The sequence below is a fragment of the Triticum dicoccoides genome, chromosome 2B (genome assembly GCF_002162155.2).
Source record: "Triticum dicoccoides isolate Atlit2015 ecotype Zavitan chromosome 2B, WEW_v2.0, whole genome shotgun sequence".
Taxonomy (NCBI): Eukaryota; Viridiplantae; Streptophyta; class Magnoliopsida; order Poales; family Poaceae; genus Triticum; species Triticum dicoccoides.
The window spans coordinates 758,530,855-758,537,813 of record NC_041383.1 but is presented as its reverse complement, the minus strand read 5'-3'; the positions used below and the strand labels follow the sequence as shown (position 1 = coordinate 758,537,813).

Below are 6,959 nucleotides of genomic sequence, written 5' to 3'. Positions count from 1 at the left end.
GTCAACAACACCAGGGTCATCTCGTCTGATCTTATACCGCAATGCACCGCATGCGTTCAAATCCTCGTAAGCACCGCAGTAGAGGATGCAGTCATTAGGGCATGCATGTATCTTCTGCACCTCCAATCCTAGAGGGCATACAACCTTCTTTGTTGCGTACGTACTATCAGGCAATTCGTTATCCTTTGGAAGCTTCTTCTTCAATATTTTCAGTAGCTTCTCAAATCCTTTGTCAGGCACAACATTCTCTGCCTTCCACTGCAGCAATTCCAGTACGGTACCGAGCTTTGTGTTGCCATCTTCGCAATTAGGGTACAACCCTTTTTTGTGATCCTCTAACATGCGATCGAACTTCAGCTTCTCTTTTTGACTTTCGCACTATCTCCTTGCATCAACAATAACCCGACGGAGATCATCATCGAGCACAATATCGTCTGGTTCCTCTTGATCTTCAGCAGCTTCCCTCATTGCAGCATCACCGTATTCCGGGGGCACATAGTTGTCATCGTCCTCTTCTTCTTCGTTGTCTTCCATCATAACCCCTATTTCTCCGTGTTTGGTCCAAACATTATAGTGTGGCATGAAACCCTTATAAAGAAGGTGGGTGTGAAGGGTTTTCGAGTCAGAGTAAGACCTCGTATTCCCACAGCTAGGGCATGGACAACACATAAAACCATTCTGCTTGTTTGCCTCAGCCACTTCGAGAAAATTATGCACGCCATTAACGTACTCGGAGGTGTGTCTGTCACCATACATCCATTGCCGGTTCATCTGCGTGCATTATATATAATTAAGTGTGTCAAAAACCATTACAGAACATCATCGATAGATAAGTGATCAAATTAATAGAAGTTCATCATCACATTAAAACCAAAGTACATACATAGTTCTCATTGAACAACATATAGCTCTCCAGAGCATCTAATTAAACCATACATTGAAACTATGTAAAACATTTCAATGCAACAACAAATGCGATCATAATCGCAACTAAGGTAACAATTGATCCAATAGCATAATGATACCAAGCCTCGGTATGAATGGCATATTTGCTAATCTTTCTAATCTTCAAATGCATTGCATCCATCTTGATTTTGTGATCATCCACGACATCCGCAACATGCAACTCCAATATCATCTTCTCCTCCTCAATTTTTTTTTATTTTTTCCTTTAAGTAATTGTTTTCTTCTTCAACAAAATTTAACCTCTCGACAATAGGGTCGGTTGGAATTTCTGGTTCACATACCTCCTAGATAAATAAAATCTATGTCACGTTGGTCGGCATAATTGTCATAAACAATAAATGAACCAAATAATTATAAAAGATAATATATACCACATCTGAATCATAGACAGGACGAGGGCCGATGGGGGCGGATACCAAAACCATCACACTATATAATAACAAGCAATAATAAAAGTAAGAAAATTAGACAAGTATCTATCTAAAGTAAGAATTTTTGTAGAAAGAAGATAAGAAAAAGAGGCTCACCATGGTGGTGCCGACGACGAGATCGGCGCGGGCGACCGACGGCGTTGAAGACGGGGACGGGACGTGACAGACCGCTAAACCTAGACAAATCTCAAGGAAAATGGAGTTTCGAGGTCGAGCTTCGAGAGGAGAAAGCTTAACTAGTGTGGGTCGGGCATTTCATCGAACACCTCATGTGCATAGGAGGTGAGCTAGAGCACCACAAAGCTCTCCCCTCGCCGACCAGAAAATCAGAGCAGTGTGGAGTGCTCTACTCCGGCGATGGGGTATATATAGGCACCTCATTGATCCCGGTTCTTGACTGGAACCGGGACTAAAGGCCCCCTTTTGTCCCGGTTCCAGCCACAAACCGGGACCAATGGTTGTGGGCCAGGAGCGAGGACCATTGATCCTGGTTCGTGCCTGTAACCGAAACAAAAGGGTCCAGACAAACCGGGAAAAATGCCCCACGAGGCCCGGCCGGCCCCCTGGGCGCACGAACCGGGACGTATGCCCCCCATGGGTCCCGGTTCGTGACTGAATCGGGACTAATGGGCTGGCTAGGCCCCAACCAAAGCCCTGTTTTCTACTAGTGTTGACACAAAAATTGAAAAATATAAAGGGGTGACGGAAAAGAATCATGAAACCTTTCTCGCTTTATTATTAGTAATAGATATAGATATAGAAGATATAGATATAGATAAGAGGAATTCTGGCATCAGAAAACAAGTGAAGTTTTTGATCTTAAAAGGAAATAGTGGATACCAATACTGAATTTTTTCACAGAGTTGTGCTCTTGGAAAAGAAAAATCGTAAAAGCCTGAGACCACCATGGCATCCATGCATGCATGCATGGAGCATTTTTTTTATTTAGAAATTTCATGCATGGAGGATATTCTTTTTTATGGACATGCATGGAGGATATGACCGTATGTGCTTCTTTTTTTTTTTTTTTGAGGGGAGACCGTACGTGCTTCTACTACGTGGAATTGCTGCTGGCCACACGCCCACGGGTCGGTCACGATTGGCCGCGCCCACTCTGCTTCTGCTTGCACCGGGAGCGACTACAATAGAATGACAGCCTGAGGTGAAAAAATAGAAAAAACGAATCTGTACCATTGGATGGATGATCGATGACCCAGATTCAGGATGACCTAGATTCAGGTGTAGCGATCTGGGCGCACAACTTGCAAAAAGCTCCCTTGCTGAAGGTTAATTTCTTCCCCATGTCCTTGTTCAAACCCAATCCCGTACGTACGCAGTCGCAGCGACCTAAAATTCCCCTCCACAACGGCGGCGACGGCGCCGGGCCGGACCCCTCAACCAGCGAGTACGCACACCCGAGGTGATGTTCCATCTCTCCGATGGCTTGTGCCCGCGGTGCCGCCGGTGGCCCAGTTTGAAGCCGACCAGATCGGAGCTCGTGGACTGCTAAGATCCGCGCCGCAGTGTGCTCGTCACGGCCTCCCATCTCAGGCTCCGGCAGCGGCTGATTCGTCACCGCCTCTACAGCATCAGCCCGCGTCCTCCTCGACCTCGTCGGCTGCAAGTCGTTGGTGAGCTCCTCGGCTCCTTCCGGACTGGCCCATGTGACGTGGTGCGAAGCTACAAGGTGTCACCATGGTGGTTAATTTTTCTAGTAAATACTCCACAAGTTAATACTCCATCTCAATTTTTTTGGTGGTTAATCATTCACCTGCTATGGAGTAGATGTTAACTTGTAGTATTAGCTAGTACTTTTGTGCTTCATCTCAATTTTATTAGCTAGTAGAGTGTATGATGCATATCTATAGTTTTATTTTCTTGTACTTGTTCATGTCAAATCAGCTCGTGTGTGAATGTTGCACTTTTGCAACTTCGATTTGATGATGTATTGCTACTGTTCTTGGTGGTTTGGCAGTCTAATTTGGACATTCTGTTTAACTGTTAAGTACTCTGGAGAACCAAGTTAGTCGGTTGAGGACGGGTAGATAATCCTTAATTTGAAATTAGGACATTGCGCTGAAAATATTAATATCTACGGTTGTTCCGTTCGTCACAAGACGCATCCATTCGGTGAAAAGTTGATGGACAGTTAGCTCTTTTTAGTTGTGAAGATTACAATTACCAATTCCTATAATAAATGTATTGTATTATAATTTAGCAGTTCTAGACACACCCTTCTGAGTTCTGACCATTAGTTCAAGACATGGATGGAGCCATTAGCAGACTCGATCCATGAGCATACATTATACTATATGTTTGGTGAAAAGAAGAGAAAAAACAAATTAACCAATGTAACATTTGGGCAAGTAGAATCTGACCTGAATAGTAAGGGGCAGCAAATTGTACAACCTGAAATACCTATCTGAGTGGCACATATAGCAAGCCTAGATTTCTTTTTCTTCTCCTTATTCTACTGTATGCTAGGATGTCAATGGGTACTAGACTACTAGTACATCCGTAGTACTACTAGTGCTACTGTAATATATATAAGGTGGGTAGGAGAGAAATTACCCCGGGAGAGTAAGAATAGAATGCCAAAGAATTATTGCTAGTAGACTCCGACAACAAACTTAGGATGCACTAATGAAATACGATTTGTTCTTGTTGAGTTCTTTTCTGGTCAAATAGAGTTTTTGTTTGGAGAGTTATTGTATACCGGCGCACACAATAATCCTGATTCCTGAAAACCCAACTGAGGTAGAAATCATCAGTTGTATGTTGTACATTAATAAACCTTGTTAACAGAAAAATCTTGAACCTGTATTTCACATCTTCCTGCGGCTTTGTGACCTTATTATGAGTTACGAGTCACTAGAAAAGCAAAGGTTCTTGCTTGTTATTTTGAAAGATAAATGATCTCAGGCTCCATGGTGACAATTGAATTCCTGTTGTTTTGAAAGATAGCATGTGCAGCAGCACTATCAGGTGAGAACATCGGTCCAAGAAAGTAAGAATATGTTTGATGTGCCTAACATTATGTTGATCCCATGTTCGTGAAAATTCTTTGCAGCCATGGAATCAGTCAACAGTGCTCAACGATTAATTCCGCAATGCTTCTATAGTGATGATGTTATGGTAAGTGTAGAAATGACTATTTGCAGCGTGCATATTTTTCACGCTATACAATGTCGAGAATAGACATTGTTGTGTGTATTATTATACTTAATACATGGTTCACTAGTTATATTAGGGTGGGTCTGCTAATGTTATTCTTCTCGAACTCGTGACCAGTTTTGACTGATAAAAATGTCCAGTGGCTTCGAGGATTCAGCATATTATTTTATCATATGATATGTTTTTTTTCTTATTTTTACATTCGACAGACTTTGATAATGGCAAGGCTTATAAAGGATGGATTTCTAATAGGATTCTACTTTCGCATGTGAGCTCAAGCTTATATGTAAAAATAATTGTATTGCCTAATTCCGCCGGTTGTTTGTGTCTGACTATATGAATAAAATGCACTGGAGTGCTTTTCCTGTACAGGATAAATAATGTTTATATAATTTGTTACATTATTGGTAAGTTAGGATGATCCACAAAGTAGTTGGCTTGTCTGCCAGTTTTAGCATAAAAAACATTTAGGTATGTGCAGCACACAGGTGTAAGCATGAATGTATGACACATACATGGACTTGTGCTAACTCAATCGTATTTGTTAGTTTGATGTCTCCCAGGACAAGAAGCTCGAGCAAGAAGCACTACGGCTGGAGGCAACTGTTCTGTACCATCAAAGTAGCAACGTTGATGCAGTTTTCGCTAGCAATGGTTGTTGATCCTGTCATGTTATTTATAACTTTATGTATATCTTCTTGTGTTGTGCCTGGGATGCTCTAGTGTGACATGTACTCAACAATTGTTCCAGGGATAGTCCAGTTTGATATGTAGAATTCCTTGTGCCTGAGATGGTTCAACTTACACGTACTCACTCATTAGTGCCTGTGATGGTCCAGTTGGCCATGTAGTTGAAGAGGCCAAGAGGGTGTTTTGATTTTTTTTCATGTACTTAAATATCTTTGACAGATGTTTACATACTCTTGATTGATCATCTTGTTCAACTTTCTGGCATAATTAGTTGATATGGTGGAACCCAGTATTGTACTTAATAGGCATGCAATACATATGTGCAAAAGGAGGGAGCAGGAATGAACGTGTGAAGATATTACAATCTTATAACAGAATGTTTGGACATGAAAAAGTGGAGGTCGTTACTGCAAAAGTCTATTTGACATCTAACTGCCAGCAGGGTTTTTTTTTCATAAAATGCACATTAAGTGGCCTAGGATCCCTCCACTAGTATCTGTACCATCCACACTAGATCTGACGGCCCAGATCCGTTTTTCTATTTTTGCACCACAAGCTGTTCTTCTATTGTAGTCACTCCCGCTTGCACCCCTAAGCTTAACCGAGGCTCGATCCGAATGAGTGGCATGTCCCACTCTCTCCCTCCGTTGAACGAGAGCGTGCATCGTCCGTCTACACCACCGCCAATGCAGCCTGTGACCCTGCATCATTGTGGCAATGCCAAAACATGTTCGTCATGTGCGCGCGGCCATGATGGATCTGCACCGCTCGCTCGTACTAGCCAGCCAGCCAGAGTCATGCCCATTCACCATGGACCCAACCTATCTCAAACCTCGCAAGTAGATACCCGTACGTCGTTCAGGCCAAACGGAGCCCAACCGAGAGGAACATGTAATTAAGGTACTCCGTAACGAAAAATCCGGACCAAACCCATGACACAGCAGAACCCATATGGATACTGTTGGCTTTGCCCAGGATGAAGCTAGAAAGAAACTAGACACATACACAAGAGGTAGAACATGAACACACAGTGAACTTTTTTTGTGGCACCGCACACACTTGTTCCTTTTCCTTTGTTCAATTCTCACTTTTAACCGGTGCTTAAAAAAAGTCTGGTTTATTTGTCTAGGCACTTCCCACAAGCACTTTGCATTGTACAAGGCCTAATACTTCTGCATGCAAACCACATCTTAATTGCATGCACTAACTAACTCGTCGATGAATGGATGGCAGTAACGATGGAGGAAACTACGGGGAAGCTGCGTCTGTGGGGCGCGTATACCACCGTTGGCAACGCTTAATTTCTTTCATGCAATGGGATGTACAGACATGTGATCTGAATGAAGTTCAGCACACACAGGCATAGACATGCATACATGAATGGCAGTAAAAACCTATGGTAGCTTTCTAGCTCATTTTAACTGCAGTAATTTTCTACTCCAATATCAACTCTCATGCTTTGTGCACTGCTAACACAATCTATCGAGCGGCAATTCCATTTGCGTCACTACTAACACCACCTTGCTGCAAGCTCAATAGTTGTTTTCTTGAATGTCAGCATGTGCACTCTAATAACTGCACTGTTCTATCTTTGCCAAGAATGGAAGGTGGTGCTCTAAAGGCCTATGCGGTTTTCCTTGACCCTTGCCATCTATTCCAAGGACGTGTGAAAAGAAGCAGAAAATGTGATGATAAGCG

The 6,959-nt window shown here is 42.7% G+C and overlaps 1 long non-coding RNA gene across 2 annotated transcripts; it reads left to right on the top strand.

The window, feature by feature from the left end:
• Positions 1-2,708: 2,708 nt before the first annotated feature.
• Positions 2,709-5,503, top strand: LOC119366093. Of its 2 annotated transcripts, none has more exons than XR_005175913.1 (2): positions 2,709-4,532; positions 5,120-5,503. It is a non-coding gene; the product is annotated as an uncharacterized LOC119366093 (long non-coding RNA). The 2 variants fall into 2 exon arrangements; XR_005175914.1 differs by having other exon boundaries at positions 4,781-5,503.
• The last annotated feature ends 1,456 nt before the right edge of the window (positions 5,504-6,959 follow it).